At 34.7% G+C, this 26,149-nt stretch overlaps 1 protein-coding gene across 2 annotated transcripts in view; it reads left to right on the forward strand.

Moving 5' to 3' along the window:
• The window catches only part of LOC118180628 (A disintegrin and metalloproteinase with thrombospondin motifs adt-1-like), a 152,437-nt gene that overhangs the window by 28,286 nt on the left and 98,002 nt on the right, over positions 1-26,149 (forward strand). The window lies entirely within an intron of this gene.

Genomic DNA, 26,149 nt, shown 5'->3' on the forward strand with positions numbered 1-26,149 from the left:
AAAAAAAAAATAGTCCTTCAGGGGCAAAGCCTTTTTGGACTAAAAATCTGAAAGGTTTCAGATTTTAAGTGGTGTTGGAACCACAAAATCTTCAAAAAATTGTGATTTCGGATTTTTGCATTTTCAAATTCTCTACACTTTTATCTTTCTAAAAATACCATTCTTTAATCTCTATGAAAATTAGAACTGTAAAAAAATCTAGTTTTAATTTGTGATCTACTGATTTGACCAATGAGAATTTTTACGTAAAAACGCGTTTTTCTCCAAACGTGATTTTTTTTATACTCGATGTACCTTTTCTCAGGAACTACTGCTCACAGGTATCTAAACTTTTTTATGGATTATTTATTAGGTTTCCTAATATTTATTGAAATGAGCTTTTCGTAATAAACGTAGAAAAAAAATTTAAATTTTTTTGTGTGAGAAAAGTGCTTAAATTTACTATGCCTAACAAAATATTCTGTAATTTACTCTAAAATTCAAAGTGTTTCAAAAGCTCATTTCAGTATAATCAGATAGGTATACTTTAATTACAGAAAAAATTTCAAGCTTGTATCTACAGCAGATTTTGAGAAAAGGTACATCAAAAATGGCCAATTTAACATTGTCGGTATAGGGGTTTCTGATACCCCTTAAATTACGTCCAAAGGGGCGGTTTTTTTTTTTTTTTTTTTTTTTTTTTTTTTACATTTTTGTGTGTTACCTTTATTTATTAAATATCATGTTCTTTGCACTTAAACAATAAAATTCAGTTCAATAGCAATGTCGCAAAATAATTTTAAAATGAGCATATCTTTAGAATTTCCGATACACGCTGGAAGAAAAGAGGTCTTTTTTTCCCCCATAGAGTGTTGCCATTGCTCGCTTTCAAATCGTTGAGTTTGTTACTCAAAAATTCTTTAAAGTTTTAGAAAATATGAAATCGATAATAAAACAAATTCCAAATTTCAAATTTGGTCTTCCACATGCCCATATTCGCAGGAGGATTACGTCATTCAAAATTCGATGGCTCTATGTACCGTTGTTTTATCGCAATGCAAGAAATATACAGACATTTATGCATATTTTTTATTATTTAATTTCTTCAAATATAATGCAGGACTCTAACATTGGGTGGCAACAGTTTGAAAAGTGAAACGGACATTTATAGTGATTCGACGCAAAATCGCAAAACGAAAACAGTAGTCTTTCACGGAGAAACCCCCTTTGGACTAATTAATCATATTTTGCAAATTTCTGTAAATAAAATTAAAAAACTAAAAACAATTTCGTTATTACTCTAAAAAAGATTAACAGATAGAAATAGATGTTGAAAATGGTTACATGCATTGGTACGATTTGTTAGACCAAAGGGGCAATTTGCCCCATAAGGGCTATTAATGTCGTTTGGGCATTTTGAGTTGATTCACTATAAACGGCGAATGGCATTGTTGCCACAAAGTATTATAGTCCTGTATTATATTTAAAGAAATTAAATAATGGAGAATCAATCAGCATAAATGTATGTGTATTTCTCGCATTGTGATAAAACAGTAGTAACTAGAGTGATCCAGTTTTGAATAACGTACATCTCCACCCGAAAATGGGCATCTGGGAGCCCAAATTTGGAATTTGTTTTATTATCGATTTCATATTTTGTAAAACTCGGGGGGGGATATCTAAAGCTCACGAGACTGTGTATCAGAAATTCTAGATTCTCTTTTTAAATTATTTTGTGATATTATTGTTGAAGTGAATTTTATGTGGTTTAAGGGCGAAGAACATGATATTTAATAAATAAGGTTAACACACAGAACGTTAAAAAAAAACGCCCCTTTGGGTGCAATATAAAATCTGAAAGCTTTCAGATTTTTTTACAGTGAAAAAATCTGAAGTGAAATTTTTTTCATACTAAATGAACACTATTGAGTATGAAACACATCTTATTTCCTTACTACTAGCATAAATACTAGTAATACTATATTATTAACTCTATTATTATTATATTACTAAATTATTAACCAATTGTTCAATTGCTTGCAAACAATGTAATGTGACGTTTAAAAATTTAAAAAAAACGTTTAAAAAAGTTGAAAATCGTTCACCTCTTGCAGTGGCAGAATCTTATTACGTGATGGTTTGTTTTAATATACGGTTGAATAAATGCTCAGGCACCTTTAAATATTTCAAGAAATATATTTTAAAAATTTTATATTACAATCCGATTTTTTACATGAACTTTAAATCAAACTTTATGTAGAAATTCGCCCTAGAGCCGAAGTTACAGTGCAAATTAGTTTAAATCTTTTGTATTTAAAGGGCCGGATAATTTGTTTACGTATGCATTTCAAGAAATATCTTCGCTTACTATCTGAAATATATATAGAATACTTCTATATACAATTTTGTACAAATACTACTAAGCTGTCGGTTTACTCTAAGATATCGAAAAAGCGAAATTGTGGAACTCGGCTACAGTGAATTGCATTCGCCAAAGCCTCGAAATCTATCTGCCTAAGGGGAGGGATACTTTCGTGGAGGACTTTCTAAGGGAAACTGTCTGGCATACACTTTACATACAGGGAAAACCACAAAAATGTCCATGCAGGCAGCCGGTTCGTCGTGTTTCGAGTCCCGGGTCGAACTACCAGAGTTCAGCAACTTTACCGCTCGGCCGCTGGTGGGCCTGGAATCAACTTTGAACTTGACGTAAAATAAATTTGGGAAAAAAAGAAAAAAAAACTGAAAGGTTCCAGATTTTAACAGTCGCCCAAAAGGGTTTGTTAGGGCATTTTACGCTTTCGCTGAGCTCGCAGTCTTCCAAAAGTCTGCTTGTCTTTTTAGCTTTATTATGCAGCATAAGTTTCTTCGCATTTATGCCGTGCAAATTTCAACAGCAAAATTATAAAAATTTTAAAGGCAGTATAGCAGTATCCGTTTAGAATTCCCGATAACTCCCGAATTCCGAGCATAGCAGTATCCGTTTAGAATTCCTGAATTCCGAGCATAGCAGTATCCTTTAGAATTCCCGAATTCCGACCATAGCAGTATCCGTTAATTCCCAAGGATTCCCAAATTCCGAGCATAGCAGTATCCGTTTAGAATTCTCGAATTCCGAGCATAGCAGTATGCATTTAGAATTCCCGAGAATTCCTGAATTCCGGGCATAGCAGTATCCATTTAGAATTCCCGAATTCCGAGCATATCAGTATCCGTTAATTCCCAAGGATTCCCGAATTTCGAGTATAGCAGTATCCGTTTAGAATTCCCGAATTCCGAGCATAGCAGTATCCGTTGAGAATTCCTGAATTCCGAGCATAGCAGTATCCTTTAGAATTCCCGTGAATTCCCGAATTCCGAGCATAGCAGTATCCGTTTAGAATTCCCGAATTCCGAGCATAGCAGTATCCGTTTAGAATTCCCGAATTCCGAGCATAGCAGTATCCGTTTTATGAATTAAGCTTTTTCATACATTTTTTTCAGTCTTTTTCTCAGTTCATCATATCAGTGTTCAGTTTTCGTATCAAAATGGCTTTAACGAAACTTGTTTGTCTTTTTTATTATTAGTGTTTTGTGTGTTATCTTTGTTTATTAAATATCACATTTTAGGTACTGACGCTACATAAAATTCGATTCAACGACGAAATCACAAAATATAAAAGCAGCATATCCTTAGAATTTCCTACAGTCTTGTGCGTCGGAGGCGCAGGCTGACAGAGTTTTCGTAATTTTCCTTGCGTATAAACCTGATGCGAATCAGGTTTTCTTAGCAAGTCCTTCACTAAAGCATCCCTCCTTTTAGGCAGATGACCTTCGTATGCTTTGCCGTAATCAAAATAATTCATCATAGTCGTAACTACATAATTCTGAATAGCATAGTGGTTGGGAATTTTAAACCGGAAATAGAAACAAAGTTACATCGCTATTTACGAATTTAAAGAAGCGTCTTCTAGAGACATAAAATTTTCTAGAGACATCAAATTTTGAATAACGTAATCCTCCACTCGAACATGGGACATCTGGAGGCCCGAATTTGGAATTTGTTTCATTACCTATTTCATATTTTGTAAAGCATTTATGAAATTTTTAATTAAGAAATTCAATGATTTCAAAGCGAGCAATGGCAACACTGTACGGGGGCGGGTCATCTCCAACGTGCCACACTGTATACCGGAAATTATAAAGATATGCCCTTTTTGAATTATGTGATACTGCTGTTGAATTGACTTTTATGGTTTGAGTATGTAGAACATGATATTTAATAAATAAAGGTAACACACAGAACGTTAAAAAAACGCCGCTTTGAGCGTAGTATAAAATTTGAAAATTTTCAGATTTTTAGTTCAGAGGCTTTGTCCCTGAAGGACTATTGTTTTCGTTTCACGAGTTTGCGTTGAATCACTATAAATGTCCGTTTCGCTTTTCAAACTGTTGCCTCCAAATGTTAGAGTCTTGCATTATATTTAAAGAAATTAAATAATGAAAAATCGCATAAATGTATGTATATTTCTCGCATTGTGATAAAACAACGTACATAGAGTCATCGAATTTTGAATGATGTAATTCTCCTACGAATATATGAATATGGGCATGTGGAAGACCAAATTTGAAATTTGGAATTTGTTTTATTATCGATTTCATATTTTGTAAAATTTTAAGGAATTTTTGCGTAACAAACTCAACGATTTAAAAGTGAGCAATAGCAACACTCTACGGACAAAAAAAAAAAAAAAAAAAAAAAAAAAAAACTTTTTTTATCTCCAGCAGGTGCGGAACTGTGTATCGGAAATTCTAAAGATAGGCTCATTTTAAAATTATTTTGCGACATTGCTACTGAACTGAATTTTATGGTTTAAGTGCAAAGAACGTGTTATTTAACAAATAAAGGTAAGACACAGAAAGTTAAAAAAACGCCCTCTTGGGCGTAGTATAAAATTTGAAAACTTTCAGTTTTTTTTTCTTACTTTTTTTTCCGTACTCCATTCTTTCCTTGTTTCGTAAATGCAACAAAAAAGATTTTTTTAAGTGGCAACTGTATTTTTTTGAAGCTGAAAATGTATAGTTTAGGCAGGCATTTCAAGTAACAGTTATTTAAATATTTATCTTACATGACCTCATGGAGCAGTAAAATATATTTCTTGCTTGTCTTTATTATTATAAATTATTTTGATAATATTTTGTGGCACCATTCAATGAAGGAAAAATATTTGCGAGTCTAACTATTCGAATAATACACTTCCTTCAAAACCGTTGTTGTGAATTAAATGTTTTTGACGGAAAAGGAAATATCAATCGTATGTTAACATAATTTTTGATGAATAATGCAAAGATTCCCAAACTTTTCTTATTTTTGCTTCATATAATTATGATAATTTTCGATTTAAACGAAGAAGGAATTTGAAATATGCTCGAAGCGCACGTTAACATCTACGCAATCTATGGAATCTAGGAACTCCCATGATTTCTCATATTATTTCCTTTTAGATTTAGTTAAAATTAAATCTAAAAAAAAATAATTATTAAAAAGTAGTACAAACACTTACTTCTACTTACATTTGTGTACTTCTCATTACCTAATACTATTTCTCACATTTTGTGTAGCACATTATAAAATTCAAAAAAGTCATAAATATTTGAAAAATTAAAACTATAAAAAATATATATTAATTCGTATTTTCATAGCAGGAAGACTCTCAGCTAACCAGTGGGGTAATAAAAACTCAATTTGAAATAATAAAAATAAAGAATATAGTAAACGTAATATATTAACTAAAAACATCATAAACATTTCCTTTATTTATTAAATATCATGCTCTACGTACTCAAACCATAAAATTCAATTCAACAGCAATATCGCAAAGTAATTTTAAAATGAGCATAGTTTTAGAATTTCCGGTACAGTCTCGCACGTTGGAGATAAAAATCTGTGTGTGTTTGCGCTATTGCTCGCTTTCAAACCGTACAGTTTGTTAATCAAAAATTTGTTCAAGTGTTACAAAATATGAAATCGATAATAAAACAAATTTCAAACTAGAGCTTCCAGATGCCCGAATAGTAAACAACTCTAGGTCTTAGTGCACATCATAAGGTATTTTCTCCCTCCATTCTGCATGCCTTCGTACGGTAGTACACTCGGATAAATACCTAATGTCTCTACAGTGGCGCCCGAACTAAAAAGGTGGTGGATGATGATTCTTCACTACCAGGATATGGCGACTGGGGTCCCCTAATTCCCAGTCGCCATTTAAAAGGGGGGGGTATATAAGGTATTTTCTCCCTCCTTCCAGCATGCCTTCGTGGTGTAAAAGTTAGCACACTCGGGGCGTATTCGAGAGGTCCAGGTTCGAGTCCCGGCGAGGCACTGCTAATTTTCACGTCTTCTCAATCAACAATACCTAATGTTTCTACAGTGGCGCCCGATTTAAAATGGGGGTGGACGATTATTCTTCACCACCAAGATTTGACGATGGCGTTCCCTAATCCCCTGTCGCCCATTAAAAGAGGGAGTCTATAAGGTATTTTTTCCCTCCTTGCAGCATGCCTTCGTGGTGTAACAGTTAGCACACTTGGCGCATATTGGGGAGGTCCAGGTTTGAGTCCCGGCGAGAGCACTGCATATTTTTCACATCTCCTGCTTCAAAATAAACCTACTGACTGTACACATTTAAAGATTTAGTAACAAATTTAAAACGCATATAGGAGTTTATTTTCTACTAGCACATGCAAACGTTTCCTTTGCCTTGTTAATAATGCAGTTTAAGCTTGATCTTTATTGATTGTATCATGTCAAAACATGGGCGTTTTATGGTTTAAGTAAAAATTTTTATATGTGTATGATTTGGTGAAGCATGCTCATGAATTCTGTATTTTTTTACTTGCAGCATAAATAGCCTATTCGTCAAATGTGTGTTTTGCGCGAAAGATGACATCAAGGTAGTTGATGGAGCTATAAATATTTGATAGGCAATCGTGTTTTTTGTCGTTGGAGAACCACTATTGTTTTTACCGAGATTTACTGTAAATTGTGAAAGTTGCCGGTAGTTGTAAATAACTCAAGCAACTTTCTGTAATTTATTGAAAATCAATCATGGATGTAACAAGTCTTGCAGAGTCATCAGCATCAGAGATACAGTTTACAGCAGTGGTGTCCAACCTTTGGCCTCTCGCGTGCACATTTCCAAAACATCAGCATTTTCGTTAAGCATATTTCCAATCTTATGTGATACATCTGAAATATTAATTTCGGCAAATGGGTTTGGGATAAATAATAATATTAATTAAACTTTAAGGAAATCAAAGAAGCGGAGTTCAAAATTATTTTTCAGTGCATTTAGGTTTTCCGAGTATTTCTTTTTTTCAATTGCCTTGTGGTTGTTAATATGGCTTGATATATTCCGAAAAATGGGTGAAAATGTTTTCTTTCATCTGATTTATGCACAAATTTAACTTTATCTGAAAAGCAGTTACAGCCCAGTCAATTAAAAAAGGGTTTTTTTCCCCTGGAGATCTTCGTTAAGCTTGTCTGTTGTAGTTAGTTTAGTTTAGTGAACGGAGAACGTGGGCACCACCGCTTTACCATTATGGTTAATTGGTTTAGCATCACGTCCACCCTTATCTAAAGCTGACCCATGTTAGAGCCACACGAGATCCACTCATAGGGCACATTGATTAGTGTTACAAGACATAAAACATAAATATTAAAAATGGTTACATTTGTGTGAACACAGTACTTATGAGTTATGAACATAATTTTAGCAAGTGAAACATAAGATTGCAATTCAATACCCTAGCAAGTAATTTTAGCAAGTTATATATAAAGTTTACAGTTCAATACATAAAGAAGATATATCATACATAATGATTATAGGTACTTTTCCGTTTTGCCGGCGCAAGCGATAAAGTCGCCAATAATGGTACAACCGATGCCAAACGGAATATTCTCGCTGGTAACCTTTTACGCCTCATTTTCAAAACAAGTCGCAGCTTTTTCTTATCAGATTGATTGTTTTTTTCAATACTGGCATATAATTACATAGAATTTTTATCAGATAGTTCAGTTTTATATCTAATGCCTTTTTCGGTAATTAAGACAATTAGGATGCAATCACAGCGCTTACCTGAAGCCGAAAATATAGAAGAAAAGGTCAAGGGTTAAATTCATCCATTCTAATGAGAATGCATTAGCGAAGTAAAGCACTACAGTTTTGCATAATTTCTGAGTAAGCTATTCGTACGAATTGAAATATTTCTTGCATTTAAGCAAGTGTTCCAAATTAAGATTTAACTTGAAATTAATGTAGATAATTACTGAGAGCATAAGATTTTTGTAGAGTAGTTTACGTGAGATGAGATCGCTTGGGGTCACGTGATATGAACCGGCGAATCAGGATGTTGAACCATGAAAGCATAGTAAATTCTTAATGTCTTTTTAAAAATTTATTGTCTTTATTTATTGGCTTTTTATAAAATTTTAAGCGATATTAAGATGTTTATGCCTTCTTTTTTTAAAAGAATTCTTAGAACTAACATTTTTTTAAATATTTTTTATGTGTATACTCTATGTTGTCGCCAATAAAGTCTGCTTGGCGAGATTTGCGCCGGCGAAACGGAAGAGTACCTGATTATATTATACTGTTGTGATTGATAAGTGACGACATTGTCAACATGAATTTACTAATGCAAAACTCGACATTTAAACTCGGTATACAAAAACCGAAGAACATACAAATGCTTATATTTCATACATTGCCAACTTAAAATTTATAGTGGAGAAGTATAAAAATGCTTAGATCTCACACAAGTCTCTAATTATTCTGAATGTCATTGTTAACTTTTATATTACAGCTTACCACTAAAGATACAGTTATTATATTAAAATTGGATATTAGTACAGTTGAATGAATAATTGCACTTAGACTAAGTACACAATAAAAATATTAATTCTATACAATTTCTAAAATACAATGATTCAAAACAGTGATTATATGCGAATATTAAAACAATGATTCAGTGAGAAAATACATATTGAATAACCAATTATTATCGTCCAATTCTTTATAACCTTCGTTTCCGTATTCCCCAAACAGCTTTATTGGCGAAAGAAGTTCTATAAATCGTTGAAGTACTTTTCGCCTGCTGAGTTATCTAACATCGGAATGTAGCAATAAGATTCCATGTTCGCTATCAAGTTCGTCAGTCAGCAATCAGTTATTTGATAACGCCTTGCAAGGTATCTCTTATGACTATAAATGCTTATCATATTTTAACAATTAAGAAATATAAATGAATGGTTTATTTTTTTAAATATTTTTTGTTCATAGTATCTAATCGGCCTGGCGAACAGATACAAAACGATCGTCGAGCACAAGTTTGGACACCGCTGGTTTACAGTTACAATTTCAAAAGTAAATATGCCGCAATAAAATCTTGTGGCACATTAATTAGTTTTGCTGGTCTATTTGACGTGAGTAAGCATCTCCTATACGAACTTCTAAGTATGAATGTCAAGTTGTACATAATTCAAGCAGGTACTAGTAATCAAAATCATGGATAAAATTAAATTTCCTTAGTTTAAAAATTAAGCTTCTATTCCAGTGGTTGTCCTATCCTTCTTGCATGTCGAAGAAAATTATTTCTGTGTTTCGTTTTGTTAATGAAATTCGCTTATTACTTTGGTTTATTACTTTACTTTATATAAATTTCAACTCTTCATGGAATATAAAATGATCTCTGGGAAAGTCAACGAACGTTCATGTTTTTACTTCCTTGTACGAAGTAAAAAGGAACTATTGTAATCGCGAAAAGTTTCAGGCAGCATATTTCAACGAAAATATCCATTTTGACCGCTATCGAATGCAATTTAACGATGTTTTTGCGTGATATCTGTACGTAAGGACAGAATAAAAGACTCTTTTCCTCCAAAAAAATTATAAAACTGCTTTAAAATGAATTCTGAAGAGAATTTTTCGTGGCGTCTGTACGAACGTATGTAAGTACGTGCCTCGCATAAATCAAAAACCTCGCATAAATCGCAGAACGTTGAAATTTTGTATATAGGACTGCTATAACATGTAGATGTGCACCTCGTATTTTGGTTGCAATCAGCCGCACCAAACGTATATAAATATATTTATCTATATATCCACACTGTTACCCGGCTCCGTAATCTCAGTTTCTTTACTCTTATATGTTTGTAAATTGTACATTTTTTGCTTTAAAAATGATTGAATTACATTGTTTTTATCTTCCGGTTAAGGATTTTATGACTTTGGTAAATCTGTGTGCAATACTTTTAGAATTATTAGCAATTTTAAAGTTGTTTAATTGTCGCTAAGCCTGTTTTTAATGGCGGCCATTGATGTTTACATTTGAAACAGGAGACTAGTGGCTTTGTTGTCAATCTAGAGAAACTTAGTTTCGCGACAACAAAGATAACGCATTCATTTATTATTGCCAATTAAATCATGCTTAATTCTTTCTGGAAATTTTTCGAGGAAATAAGCGTTTGAAATTTACTTCGTAATTTTTAATATAGATATTTTGAGCTTTTATGTATTTTTGCCTTCTCGCGAAGTGAGAACTGAATTAATTCAATGAGAAATACTCAATCGTCTGTGAAAAACTGTTTCTCTTTTGTTTTGTTTGCTTAATTTCTTTTATACATAGTTCTAGCTTTATGATAGTATTTGAATAGAACATGTCGCAACGATTAGATAATTCTTTAAATGATATACATTTTGTGCATTCTGAGTTATAATATGAATTAAATATAATACTGTTAAGTAAACCTAGCGCCAGAGTGTCCCTATGGTAAACAAAGTGAATTTTAAAGAATGCATTTATTCTATTGTGGTTTATGCGCTGTCGGCGAAGTAGGTTTAACTCAATCTAATAAGTTTAAATAAAATACAAGAAAAAATGCGTATAATTTAATATTCCGTACAAGGAAGTCATGTGGTGTACACATCAGATTTTTTATACTGTATACTACGCCAAAAGAAGAAAGACAGTTCTAAATCTTCCATTCTACTGGGTCGATTGACGAAATTGAACTTCTATTTATCCTATCTCGAAAGCGCGACTTAGTATATATATATAGCATTGTTCTAATGTAGGTATTTTGAAACAAAATAGGACCTTTTTCTGAAATGACATGGCAATTTTTTTTCCAAATATAATATAAAAGATTTATATAAATAGATATATAATATATATATATGTTACGGTGAAACACCGAAATCTGGAGAATGTCGACTTTCACCGGTGAATGTCAACATTCGCATAGTCTCTTGGTATATGTCCGAAATATTTTCCAAATACTCTTATTTCTGATTTACACCGGTCAATATCGCCATTCACCATGTACTAATGGTGAATGTTGAAATATATTATATTTTCTTCTCCGTAATTCAGTCGCGAATAAACGCACTTGAGACTTGAAATAAGAACTTAAGAACATGAGAACCTAAAACACACAATACATTCAAAATGAGAAAGGAAAATAATAAGTTAAAAACTTACTTAATTATACAGTACGTTCTAAATGAGAAAATAAAATAACAGTTATAAAAAACTTACTAAATTATGTGATTCAAATCTTATTTATTGCAACAACTTAAACTATTATGGCACTTTATGACCTCTCTTTTCGACTTTCACCAGAGCATATCTGTGATAGTCGACATACACCGGTGAGGGACGGAATATACAAGAATGTAGTGCAATATTCGATCTTTCTCCGACGTATTTGGTGAATGTTGATATTCTCCGGTGAAAGTTGATATTCTCTAATTTCGGTCTTTCACGGTAAAATATATATCAGATTTATATATAGCATTGTTCTAATATAGGTATTTTGACACAAAATCGCACTTTTTCTGAAATGACATGCCAATTTTTTTCCAAATATAATATAAAAGATAGATCATATAAATAGATATATTATATATATGGTGAATCTTTACATTAATATAACTTGGCGATTTTTTGGCTAAAATTTGGCGACTAACCCTGCTACAGCAACCTGCTAGTTTTGTTTTGGATGCCATTTTGTTTTCACGAAGTAAAGGCATGTTTTTTTTTTTTACTCAACATTTTTTCCAACAATCTGCGAGCCAAATTACGCTTATACTAGAACTTTTATGGAACAAAAATGCTTAATCATGTCAAAGATTAAGTGCGAAATTGGAAGAAGATGCAGAATCGCAAACTGCTTGCCGCGTTTTTAAGAATTCCACATACACGGTATCCATGTACACGTCGACCTATTTTCACTTAAAAAAAAACATCCCAGAATTGCACAAAAATGGCATTGCGCACACTCTTGACTTTATCTATGTACACATCGACCTATTTTCACTTAAAAAGTCAAAGAAAATTGACAAAAATCCAATTCTTCTTACTCTTGTAAAAAGCGCCAAACAAATAAGTGGACGATTCTGCACTTTAGCAGCGAAATTGTTTCTAAGTGCTTATTAGCTAAAATCACGTTCGGAATTTTCCGGAAAATGTCACATGACATGTATCATGATCTCTCATTTCTCTGAGACAAAATAATCTGTGATTCGAACTGTGTACTTCTCAGATTATTGCTAAAGTCCTAGCTAGTAACCTTTATCGCCTTACCAAAATGTCGCCAAACTACCTGTTACCATATTCTAAACATTAGCCATAGATAATATAAAATATGAAAGCTTTTATATTTTCTTTTAAAATTCTTAAATATTAATTTATCATTTATATTAATATTTATTAGTTATCTCTAGCGTAGAGTTTCATTAATTTTTCACGTGTCCTTCGATTGTAAAGCATAGTTTAAATGATTAGAAAGATTATTTGGTTTCGCATTGAATTCTAAGGTATATATTTGAGTGAAAACACTTTGAAGTTTCACTTACTATTACATCCTAATGAAAACGTTGCCTTAACGGTTACTTTGAGCGCAACACTTAACACTGCCTGAATTAAACACCTCTTCACTTTAGCGGATGGCCATCGAACCGTTTTACAAGGTAATCAATCGTTTGTGCAATTGTCGAACCTGCTATTGCACGTTTATTCGATTAAAGTATTACAGCGATTAGCGTTTTCAGAAAAACTCATTCGTGTTGGATTTATTCTCTTGCACGGTCCTTCATGTTGATGCGCATTACAAGCACTGTTACAAATAAACAACATAAATCCGATACAAAACTGCTGAATTTTCAATGCTTTTAAAACTTGGAAAAGAATAAAAAAGTGGCGATATGTCGTCAAGTAAAGTGTTAAGATTTATTAGACAAAAGTAGCCATTTTTCCAGAAGCGCTATTAATTTCGTTTTGGCATTTAGCGTTGAAAACTTTAAATGTCCGTTTCACTTTTCAAATTGTTGCCACCAAATATTATCGCCCTGTGTTATATTTAAAGAAATTAAATAATGAAGAATCTGCATGAATGTTAGAGCCATCCAATTTTGAATACCGTAGTCCTCCACCCGAATACGGTCATCTGGAAGTTCAAATTTGGGGTTTGTTTTATTATTGATTTCATATTTTGTAAAGCACTCATGAATTCTTAATTAAGAAACACAACGCTTTCAAAGGGAGTAATGGCAACACTGTACGGGGGGAAAAAGCATTTATAATCTCCAGCGTGCGAGACTGTGTATCGGAAATTCTAAAGATGATATGCTCATTTTAAAATTATTTTGCGATATTGCTATTGAATTCAATTTTATGGTTTAATTGCGAAAACGTGATATTTTATAAATAAAGATAACACACTAAACGTTAAAAAAACGCCCCTTTGGGCGTAATGTAAAATCTGAAAGCTTTCAAATTTGTTTTTAATTTTTTTCTTACTGGCTTTGTCGGAGTAGAAATATATGGTACTGTCATTGAAGATAAAGTCGCAATCAAACGGAAAGACATTATGTTTTAAACGGCCCACCAGCGGCCGAGCGGTAAAGTCGCTGAACACTGGTAGTTCGGTTCGAGGTTCGAATTCCGCGAACGGGCTGGCTGCATGGGTGTTTTCGTGGTTTTCCAAATGTGTAACGTGTATACGAGCCAGTTTCCTTTAGAAAGTCCTCCACGAAGGCATCCCTATCCTTAGGCAGATAGCCCTATTGTGCTTTGCCATAATTAAATACATCACCACCACCATTAGGTTTTAAACACTGAATCTGTCAACTTTACACGCATGCTAACTCTGCTTCTTTTGCTATTGCCACTCACCGATAATTAAATCTTTGACTAGTGTCGATATCCGTCTGGGATCAACACATCATGTGATTTCCGCATCCGGTAGGTGACGCTTCTCCACATGAACATTACAGTGATAAAGAAGGAAGTTTTATTATGGTTTCTCTGTACATTTATAATATAGTGATATCTGTAACAGCTTGCTATACTTTCTTCAGGAACCTATTTAAAATGTGAAAAAGCGCTCTTCCATTACCCACACGCAAAATTCTTCTGGCCGCCCAGACGAGAAGTGGTTAGTGATTCTGACTGCCGTACACAATGTCCCAAGTTCGAATACTGAGAAAGCATGGATGTAATTTGTGCCTCCCTTCATAGGAGACAGCGATGTCCTACCTATTAGGTGCCTTCGTAATAAAGAGACCACCGCTTTCGGCCTTATTAGTGGCCTATGTCTAGAACCCACCACTGGAAAAAAAAAACATACAGCCTCTGTACACGAAACATCTAAAGCAAATCTACCAGTACAGGACTGGACAAGATCTCTGAACACTGCTGGTTCGCCTTGGGTTCATTTCCGGCGAACGGCTAACTGCATGGGTGTTTCTGCGGCTTTTATCCATGTGTAACGTGAATGCCAGTCAGTTTCACTTAGAACGTCTTCCATGAATGTTCGTTTTGTTTGATTATGGCACTCGAGGGCTATCTGCTTAGCAGGACTTTCTGTCAGGCGAATTTCTGTTTTGCCTTCATGGAGGATTTTATAAGGCAATGTATACACTTGCGGAAAATCACGAAAATGCCCACGCAGCCGGCCCGTTCACCGGGATTCGAACCCGGGACGAACTACCAGTGTTCAGTGACTTCCGTCGGCTATGAAGGAATCCTCCACTTAGGCAGATAGCCCTAGTTGCTTTGCCATGGTCATATAAGTAAGTAAAAATAATGGAGTACACATGTCAGTTAGTAGGAGTTATTATTGATGATAATCACTTCAGATAGCTAAAGGACATATTTTGAAAATTTAACCTACAAATAATGATCGATTTATAAAAAATTAAATTTTGAGGTAATTTTGCTATTTGTTTAAAAATTTCTTTTCTTCGATTTTTCATCAGCGATATCAGTTTTATCATTTAGATGCAAAAGTGAAGATGATTTATGATTTGTTATACATTCAAATCCATTTTATTTCATTCAGGAAGACTTGCATTACGTTTTTTTGAAGAGTAGAAATAATTAAAACATTCTATACACGTATAAACAAAAAGAGGTCAAACGTGTCGAAAATGTTCTGGAATTCACAAACTAAAAATATCCCTTTTCATTAATGCAGAGGTAGTGCCAAAATAAGCATATAAATATCCACTTAATCCTCATCTATGCGTACAAAAATTAATTTGTATAGATGCGTGAAAATGCGTTTAGAAATACTCGAAAAACAATGCCCAAAGCTTTGAAGAACTTACTTAAAAAATAAGTAATTTTCTCGGAAACGTATTGTTCAGTTTAACGTTTTTTGTGCTGGATAATACTGCAGTGTACTTTTACTTAATTCAGCGATATCTGACTGAAGACCTTAACCCAAAAGTCTGCTGGTATGACGCAGGAACCAGGTGAGAACTAACATGATGTCGCAAGAAGCAGATACACGAAAATATTACTGCGATTAATTCCAGAAAAAATAGATCATCCATTTTATGGACATTTGTTTCATGTCATTTTATTTTCACAGAAAACTTCTATTACAAGGTGTTTTTTTTACTGATCAACAACGACACCAATAAATAAATAAATGCCTGAAAGCTTTCAGATTTTACATTACGCCCAAAGGGGCGTTTTTTTAACGTTCTCTGTGTTACCTTTATTTATTAAATATCACGTTCTTCGCACTTAAACTATAAAATTCAGTTCAACAGCTGTATCGCAAAATAATTTTAAAATGAGCCTATCTTTAAAATTTCCGATACAGAGTCTCGCGCGCTGGAGATAAAAATGTTTTTTCTGCACAACGTTGCCAGTGCTCGCTTTGAAATCCCCGAGTTTATTAATTAAAAATTCGTTATAGTTTTACAAAATATGAAATCGATCTTAAAACAAATTCGAAATTTCAAATTTGGGCTTCCACATGCCCACATTCGCAGCAGGATTACGTCATTGAAATTTCGATGGCTCTATGTACCGTTGTTTTATCACAATGCGAGAAACATACATGCATTTATGCTGATTTTTCGTTATTTAATTTCTTCAAACATAATGCAGGATTCTAACATTGGGTGGCAACAGTTTGAAAAGTGAAACGTACATTTGTAGTGATTGAACGCAAAATCGCAAAACGAAAACATAAGTCCTTCAGGCAACAAAAAAAAAAAAAAAAAAAAAAAAAAAAAAGTCCCTTTGGACTAATACTTAATAAAATAAGGAAAAATCTAAAAGCTTTCACATTAAAGTATAAAGGCTTTTAAATATTTTGACACCACTTCAACTTACTACTTCCGGCCAGAACGTATTTTTAGAATCACATCTGAATACATAATGGTTTATTGGATTACGGCAAAGCACTCGAGGGCTATCTGCCTTAAGGGAGGGATGCCTTCGTTGAGGACTTTTTAAGGGAAACTGGCTCGTATACACGTTACACATGGAGAAAACCACGAAAACACCCATGCAGCTAGCCCGTTCGCGGGATTCGAACCTCGAACCGAACTACCAGGGTTCAGCGACTTTACCGCTCGGCCGCTGGTGGACCTGAATACATAATGAGGAAGTGCGGTATTTAACCGCGAAGTTCTTCGGTCTTAGTGAGAGAGATACCAGATATTCTGCCTAGCACGCGCCCGCCTTTTTAGTCGACTCTCTCGTAAGCTATTATATTATCACGCTAGGCCGTACTTAGGCCCTTCATAGCTTCGTAGTCTATTAACGTTAAGGGGCCAACACGGTTAGCAATATTTTAACTGCGAAAGAGCACCTAGTTAGCACTTTAAACATCACATCGGTACATAATGACTAGACTTAGAACCCCTCTACGCCCAAAAAAATGGTTTACCGGTAAATGTATTAAAACCGTTAGCATCTGGTTTGTATACTAACGAGGTATTATCATGTGATATAAGGAAAGATTACCTCTAGACAGCCATCAGAGGATGTTCCTGGTTTAAAAGAGCCGAGCATTAATATTCATCCTTTCGTAGAGAAGAAACATTTATCATTAATTCACGCGGGAAAATTTGTTTCGCTTATATATCTTAAAGATTATATAATACTTATATAACCCGACCTGTCGACAAATGGCATTACTTTGATCTCCAGTTTTCTCTGCTTGTTGATCTCTGCACAGATATGATTGTTACTTTATTCACTTTTATTGAGAATGAAATTACGGCAAAGGCTTGAGGGTTGTTCTAAGGGAAGGGATGCCTTCGTGGAGGACTCTCTAAGCAAACTGGATAATATATACGTTTACACACGGAGAAAGCGACGAAAACGCCCATGCAGCCAGTCCGTTCGCGGGATTCGAACGTCGGACCGAACTACCAGTGTTCAGCGACTATACCGCTCGGTCGCTTAACACGGCCGCTTAGCGCGGCGCCGAATTTGCTGTCCTTTCCGTTCAGCCGACAGCGAGCTAAGCCGTATTTTTGTTTAGAATGTTTCAATACATTTCATTAAAACTAAATTTGATCACATTTCATTTAGACTATATTTATTTTTTAACTTTAATACTGTCGGTCCAACGGACCGACGCCAGCCAAACGAAAATTCCAGTGCCGGTCCCCAGGGACCGATGCCGGGCACACTAGAACCGTGTCCCTAGAACCGTGTGCCCGGCGTCGGTCCTGTTCACTGCCGGTCCCTAGAATCGGCGCTGGGCTCAACGTGTTAAATCAAAGCGTTATTTTCCATCCAATAATTTGCACTTCAGCCAGTTTCCTTTAAAAAGTTCAAAGCCCACCAACGGCCGAGCGGTAAAGTCGCTGAACACTGGTAGTTCGGTTTGAGGTTCGAATCCCGCGAACGGACTGGCTGCATGGGCGTTTTCGTCGCTTAAACGTATATATTAGCCAGTTTCCTTAGAAAGTTTCCTTTCTTGCAGCAATGATTAGGGTTGCCGCAATTATTTTTGGCAGCATTGGCATCAAGAATAGTTTGGTGACTTTTTACGGCCCTCGAAACCGAATAGTACCGAAATTATTTCGGTAAGAACACTGCCAGTCGATTTTTGCGGGTTGGCGTTTTTTAAATACCAGTCTCTTCTTCTGCCATTTAATTCTTATCCTCCATTGTATAATGCCAAGCTAAAAACACATCATATTCTGCCAAATATTGTACGCCTCGTATGTAATTTCCACTATGGGAAGCAGAAAAGAATTCATTATTGCCACGAAATGCAAGAGAAATTTTAGCCCAAAACTTTATTGTTGCTACTACCGTTTCATTTTTTCTCCCTTATTTGCCGACCAGCGGCCGAGCGGTAAAGATGCTGAACACTGGTAGTTCGGTCCGAGGTTCGAATCCCGCGAACGGGCTGGCTGCATGGGTGTTTTCGTGGTTTTCCCCATGTGTAACGTGTATACGAGCCAGTTTCCCTTAGAAAGTCCTCCACGAAGGCACCTCTACCCTTAGGCAGATAGCCCTAGTGTGCTTTGCCATAATTAAATACACCACATACACCACCCTTAAAACGTTCTCCACCAGAAACATCTCTTCCCTTAGGTAGATGGCCATTGCACGCTTCGCCCCAGTGTAAATAAGGATAATACTAAAAACAATTAGTTATGTTATTGACACATGAAAAACATTCTCTTTTTTTTTTTTTTTTGTTTACAGAAGAGAAAAACCCGTTGTCTTTGTTTTTCGCATCAAACAGATAAGAAAGAAAGCAACAAAGCAATAAAAAACTGGCTGTTGCAAAATTGTAAAACCTCTGGCCTTGTATATGCAAAATTGTAAAACCTCTGGCCTTGTATAGTTTTAGATTCTTGATGTCGTGTTTAACAGCAGTCGTATAACCGACAAGAGATCTCGTGCAGCATTAAAGACGTTTTATGCTCTTTCATGTTTTTTATTAAGCAATTACCTTTTGTTAAAAAATAATTTTGTCTTAATACTTTATGAAATTCACAATAGAAAGGCTAAATCTGAAAATTCAGTCTTTTTAGATAAACGTAAACCCAAACGATGCAGTTTATTTCGCTGTTTTTTTTTCTTTGACCTTTGGATAAATCATGCTTTGCCAAAATCCTTTTTTTTACCTCGCAAATGCATATATCCTTGAAAATAGACCAAACAAATTGTATTTGATTCTTTCAAAATTTACGAAATGATTTGAGCAAAATTGGTAAACATCAGCTGAGAACAAACAGTAGGGAAAAATAAAATTTTAAAAAAGAAAAGAATACTTTAAGAATTATTTAATTACGAATCACTTTAAGACTTTAGAATAAAAATATAATGTATGAAACGAATCAAAAACTGTTTTCGCCATTTCTCTGCCGACGGGAAAGTCAAAGCTATTACTAAAATCTCCGTTAATATTACAGAAAAGAAACGATAAATTAAGGGAAAAAAATCAGTAATAAAAGGGAAATATAATAATACAACAATAAAGAAATGAAATCTTAAAGCTTTCAGATTTTATATTACGTTTTTTTCACGGGCGATTGAAAACGGAATTTGAAAAGTGATAGACATTCAAAGTCATTTGACTCAAAATACCGTTAGACATCGTAGCGTCTTTGCGTTGTTATGCTACCAACACAATACCCGTAAGAAATGCAAAGAAACCTCACGTATAAAATATCTGTGCTTGAAAATTAAAGCAATGTTAATATTAATGGAATGCTTTCAAACCGTTACGTTTGTTAATCAAAAATTCGTTAAAATTTTGAAAAAAACATACATATATTCATGCAGATTCTTCATTATCTAATTTATTTAAATATAATGCTGGTCTCTAATATTTGGTGGCAACAGTTTGAAAAGTGATTCATACTTTAACAGTAAACCAACGCAAAATACCAAAACGAAATTAATGGCCGTTCTGGTTTAATGCCCTTTGCGGTAAAAATTAGGTTATTAAACGATTTAAGATGTAAGAACGGAAAATGTAATTTAAAAATAAAATGAAAGGTTATTTTCATCATTTCTTTGCCAAAGGAATAATCCACTTTAAAACCTTGATTATTCCGTCGGAAAAGAACCTACCTTATAACCTGTAAGTTATTTAAATACGGCAAAGCCACAAACAAGGCCGGCGCTAAGCTTTTCCCTGCCCAGTACAAACTCTGCGAGTTCTGTATTCTTCCTAAAAATTCCTTGCGCGGTTTCTTCCTAAATAAAAAAAAAAAAAAAAAAAAAAAAAAAATTCCTGGTTTTGCCCACTCTGGCTCAGGCCCTGGTTAGTTTAGGTTAGGTTATCTGAATGTCACAAAGCCATGAGAGCCATCTGGGTAGCAAGAGCGATGCCTTCGTGGAGGACTTTCTAAGGGAAACTGGCTCGTATTCACATTACACATGGAAAAAATCTCAAAAACCAACCATACAGCCCGTTCGCCTTGGATCGAACCAAAGCCAGGTCGAACTACCAGTATTTAAGGGTCCTAACCACTCGGCTACTGGTAGGGCGGCCGACCCAGGTCTACGATGACTACATATGCATTAAAGATAGCGCATTATCATACGATGACTGTAAAGTTTATGATGACTAGATAGTCATTAAGCAGGACGACAAAAACCTAAGATCCCGTCCATCATATACGATAACTAGATAGTCGTTAAAGAAGACGAATTATCATACGATGACTATAAAGTTTATGATGACTAGATAGGGGGAAGGACAAAACTAAGGAAGAACGACAAAAACTAAGATGCCGGTCCGTCATATACGACAACTAGATAGTCGTTAAAAGAGGACGAATTATCATACGATGACTATAAAGTTTATGATGACTAGATAGTCGTTAAGGGAGGACGACAAAAACGTAAGATCCCGTCCGTCATATACGATAACTAGATGATAGTCGTTTAAAGAAGACAAATTATCATACGGTGACTATAAAGTTTATGATGACTAGATAGTCATTAAGCAGGACGACAAAAACCTAAGATCCGTCCGTCATATGCGATAACTAGATAGTCGTTAAAGAAGACGAATTATCATACGATGACTATAAAGTTTATGATGACTAGATAATCATTAAGGAGGACGACAAAACCTAAGATGAGGGACGCTTTCGTGGAATACTTTCGGAGAAAAACATGTCGAAAATCACAAAATCACGTTCGCCTGAATTCGAGCCCAAACAGGTCGAACTACAAGAAGTCAGTGATGTTAACCACTCGGCCATTGGCGAGGCTGACGGAGTAATCAAAGCAAACGCTAACGCGCCCCTGAAAAAATTACAGATTTAGGAAAATAGAAAAGATATCTTGAGAGTAATTTAATTATTAATCAGTTTAATATTTAAAAACAAAATTTTTAAGTTAATTAAAAGACTGTTTTTATCTCTATCAAAGCAAATATTAAAGCATGTAAATACTAGACCTTTAGAATTAGAAAATTAGAAAAAAAATTAAACCTTTAGAATAATTAGACCTTTAGACCTAATTTAGAATAATTAGACCTTTAGACCTAATTTAGAAGAATTAGACATTTAAACCTAATTTAGAATTTGAATTTAGACATTTAGAACTAGAATTAAATTAGACCTTTAGTAATTTAGAAAAATTAGACCTTTAGAATTAGAAAAAAGAAAGTTTTCTGCTGCAATAAAATATTTTAATTACCTTTGTTTTAATATCCTAAAAAAGGCACTGATTGGAACCTGAAACCTACCTTTTCTTTAAAAAGAACTTAATAAACAAAAGAAACGTGGGGAGGGGAGGGAAAGAGCAAAAGAATGGAACGCACCTAAAGTTGTTGTGACTAATTTTCTGAGAAAACTGGGAGAAAGCATTCCTTTCCGCAAACAATATCGTCCATTTTACTTTTCATTGTTTACCTGACGAGTATTGTTCTCTGCAATCATATTTTTCCAAACTTGTCGTGCAACACATTTAAGTGAATCTTGAATTCTATTTTTACAAGAATTCTTAAATTTGTTGTGGTAAAGGTCGATATCCTGTTCAGAATTGTGAAAATTGAAACATGTGATTCTGTTCAAATTTTTTTATTACTTCCTTATTCAGGAAAGAGACAATTCGGAATATATAGTTACAATCCAAAAATCTGTAAATGAGAATGTAAGTTGTGCGTGAACTCCTAAACGACGAATTAACCATTTTAAATCATAAGGAGATTTATAGTTTAAAAAAGAAATAAAAAACTGCATTATTTGGTAGAGGAATATTATTAGTTATAAACTATAAGCAAATTCATGTTTGTTAGTATTTTGATAGGCGTTATGAGTGAAATTTTTTAATTATTTTTCTAAAATTTAACTCTCTGGTGTTCTATCTTACATTTTCTTGCTCAATTTTTACGATCACATAAAAAGTCTATAATCAAGAGACTAAGGTTCTTAAGTCTACATGCAATATTGATTATCAGTCAGTTACCTCTGTTCTAGTTTATGCAAGATACTGTTGTGTTCGTGGTACTACAGGTTCGTGGATTTAGAGTCACTGATGACAACAGTTGATGAAGAATCAAAACACAATTTATTCGCCAGTATTACGGAAGACTGTTCCATAGGTTCGTCACAGTCGTCGAAAAACTACGACAAACCCGCTGAAACAATCAGCAACACAGCCTCAGGCTATAACGGTGAAGACAGCTTCACTGCAAAGCACTAAAGTACAGCTCCCGACTCGGTTTGGTCGCTGTCGGAGCTAAGACACTATTACTGAACTCAGCTACTAGATTTTCTCACGATGAACTTCACGATAAACTCACGATGATGCACTTTACAATAAACTGCTATTCCGCGTACAGGCAGGATTTATATAGCTTTTGACCTGCCTTCGAGAACATTCTGGAGCAAGCCGGTCAGAATTCGTTCCAGAATGTTCTCGCTCCGTCTATGGCATATCACCAATTTTGTCGCCAAATGGGAGATTTCGCGCCAAGTCTGGCTACTTTTGCCATTTTATGGCAAGCCTAAACACGCATTTTCGGGGAAGCTAGCTTATCACAGCTGGACAATTCGTAGCAATACTGTGGCCTTTATCTTGCCGATGTAGTTTAGCTGTGAAGTTGTAGAGAATTCTTGCAAGCGGCCCAGAGAATATTACTGTTGTTGGATCAAATACAATTTGAAATCAGTTAATTTTAGTAGAAATAAAACTGGTGAGTATTTGTAGAGTCACTAGATAGGGTTTTTGATGCTGGAGACGGGAAAAATGTGCAATGCTTTCGCCGGGACTCGAACCTTGGACCTCTTGAATGCGCGTGGATCATGCTTTCAATTACACCACGGCATGCGGGAGGAGGAGACACACCACATAAGTTTATTTGGCTTTCCTTTTAAGTTCATTGTGGTGCAAGCAGTTAGTCGGAAATTAACAACAGTTAATTGTGGTGCTTCGAGTATCAACAAACTCGATCAAATTTCAACGCAGACTGCTTAATGTAGTAGGTTTTGAGCATTTACGATATTGGTGGTTACTTCTCTGACTGCCGTGCCGAAGGGCCAATCCCCGAGGTTGGTCCTTCGGTTGGAAGGGTTCAAATCCCCGAGAAGGTTTGCAAATGTATAGTATCCGTGCGGCATGGGGGCACTCTAGACATGCGCCGAGCCTAAAGTCCCCTCGAGAGGTTTCTGGTAGGGAAAGAGGGGTGGAAAACTCTCGAACCCGTCCTCCCCGGGGTGCTCTCCGTAAAAATTGGGGGGAGGGGCGGAAATGAGCTAAATCGCACTGTAACTTGTATGGTGATGAAGGCTGTTGCCAACGACAGGCAAAAACTTACGCCCCTTGCCATGAGGAATTTCGTGGACGAGTGAGCATTATCAAGAATAACAAGTATTGTATTTTATAATTTTGGGTTATTACTTATAGTTTAATTTAGATTTTATTAATTGTCTGAAGCAATAATTTACCATAAAACAACGAAGAGAAAAGCAGCACAGAAACTCAATGGACAGTGCGGATTTTAGATATATGCTTTAAATATAGTAGTGTTTAAAAGTCATACCATAATGAGAAATTCAGCAATTGCTGATGAGTGATCTCGAATCAAAGGCGTTAGAAAGTTTTGAAAAATGTTTTCATAAACCTGGTGGGAGTGTTTCCGAAAAAAAGACCACCTAACTTTTAAGCTGCATAAAAATGATAAAAGCAGGTAATCTTCCTTGACGAGCCCACCAGCGGCCGAGCGGTAAAGTCGCTGAACACTGGTAGTTCGGTCCGAGGTTCGAATCCCGCGAACGGGCTGGCTGCATGGGCGTTTTCGTGGTTTTCCCCATGTGTAACGTATATACGAGCCAATTTCCCTTAGAAAGTCCTCCACGAAGGCATCCCATCCCCTTAGGCAGATAGCCCTCGAGGTTTTGCCATAATCACACACACACACTTCCTTGACGTATCTTAATGTACCTGAAAATAAAGCGTCGAAATAATTTTGCTCTTGAAACATCATCAAGTCATCGCGAAACGCGAAGGTAGTTCTCAAAATTTTCACTCAAGATATTTAGAAAGTGGTAGCAAATATTCGACGACAAGAGGACACTAATTATGCTAAAAATATGTTTTCAATTTTTTAAAATTAGCTCTGCAGTTTACTTGAAATTCATTTTAACGTATATTTTGGATAAAATTTTATTACTGTAGTATATTTTTATATGAAATTTGTACTTAAGATTCAGTCAGCGATGATAGAAGTTCCAAGTAACTAAAAAAAGAAAAAAAAAAAAAAAAAAATCTGAAAGGTTTCAGATTTTACATTACGTCTAAAGGGGCATATTATCAATGTTTTGTGTGTTACCTTTATTTATTAAATATCATGGTCTTTCCACTTAAACTTTAATTTAGCTCAACAGCATTATCGCAAAATAATTTTGCAGATGAAAATTATTTTTTCGTACGGTGTTGCCCAATGCTCGCTTTGAAATCGTTGAGTTTGTTAATAAAAAATTTGCTAAACTTTTACGAAATATGAAATAGGTAATAAAATAAATTCCAAATTTGTAATTATCCGATTGGCCTTGTTTTGAATTCTTTGTATTTTTTCGCGATGAGTTCTTGCAGTTGCAGCCCACGCTGGGGAAGCATACAGTAAAATCGAGCGGATAGCTTGTAGATAAATAACTCTTTTTGTAGCGAGACTAAGTTTAGAATTTCTCCCTATGAGTGCATAGATACTGCCTGTTGCTTGGTTGGCTTTTTTACAGATATTTTCGATATGGTTTTTGAAGGTTAGTTTTTGATCGAGATAAACGCCTAAATATTTAACACATTTTCATTTGGGATGGAGATATTATTAATTGTAATATTGTTGAGATGTTTTCTGGAAGGGTTCTTTTGGAAAAAAGTTGTAGTGGATTTGCTTTCATTGATTTTAATTTTCCAAACGTTAAACCATGGGAAGATATAGTTTGTTGCATTTTGAAGGTTTTGGATGGCTCTTTGCGAATTAATGGATTTGCTAAGAATTGCAGTATCATTCATATTATAACTCAGAATGCACAAAATTTATATCATTTGAATGACTTATCTAGTCATTGCCACATGTTCTATTCAAATACTATAATAAATCTAAAACGATGTAAAAAATATTAAGCAAACAAAACCAAAAAGAAACAGCTTTTCACAGACGATTCAGTATTTCTCATTCAATTAATTCAGTTCTCACTTCCCGACAAGGCAAAAATACATAAAGACTCGAAATATCTGTATTAAAAATGACGAAGTAAATCGTAAACACTTATTTCCTCGAAAAAATACCAGAAAAGATTAAGCACGATTTAATTTGCAATAATAAAAATGAACGCGTTATCTTTGTTGTTGCGAAGCTTAGTCTCTCTAGCGTTAACAGCGTTATCGCAAAATA

This window comes from Stegodyphus dumicola, chromosome 7, assembly GCF_044657685.1.
Source record: "Stegodyphus dumicola isolate Sdum_Otavi_A_Nest chromosome 7, ASM4465768v1".
NCBI lineage: Eukaryota > Metazoa > Arthropoda > Arachnida > Araneae > Eresidae > Stegodyphus > Stegodyphus dumicola.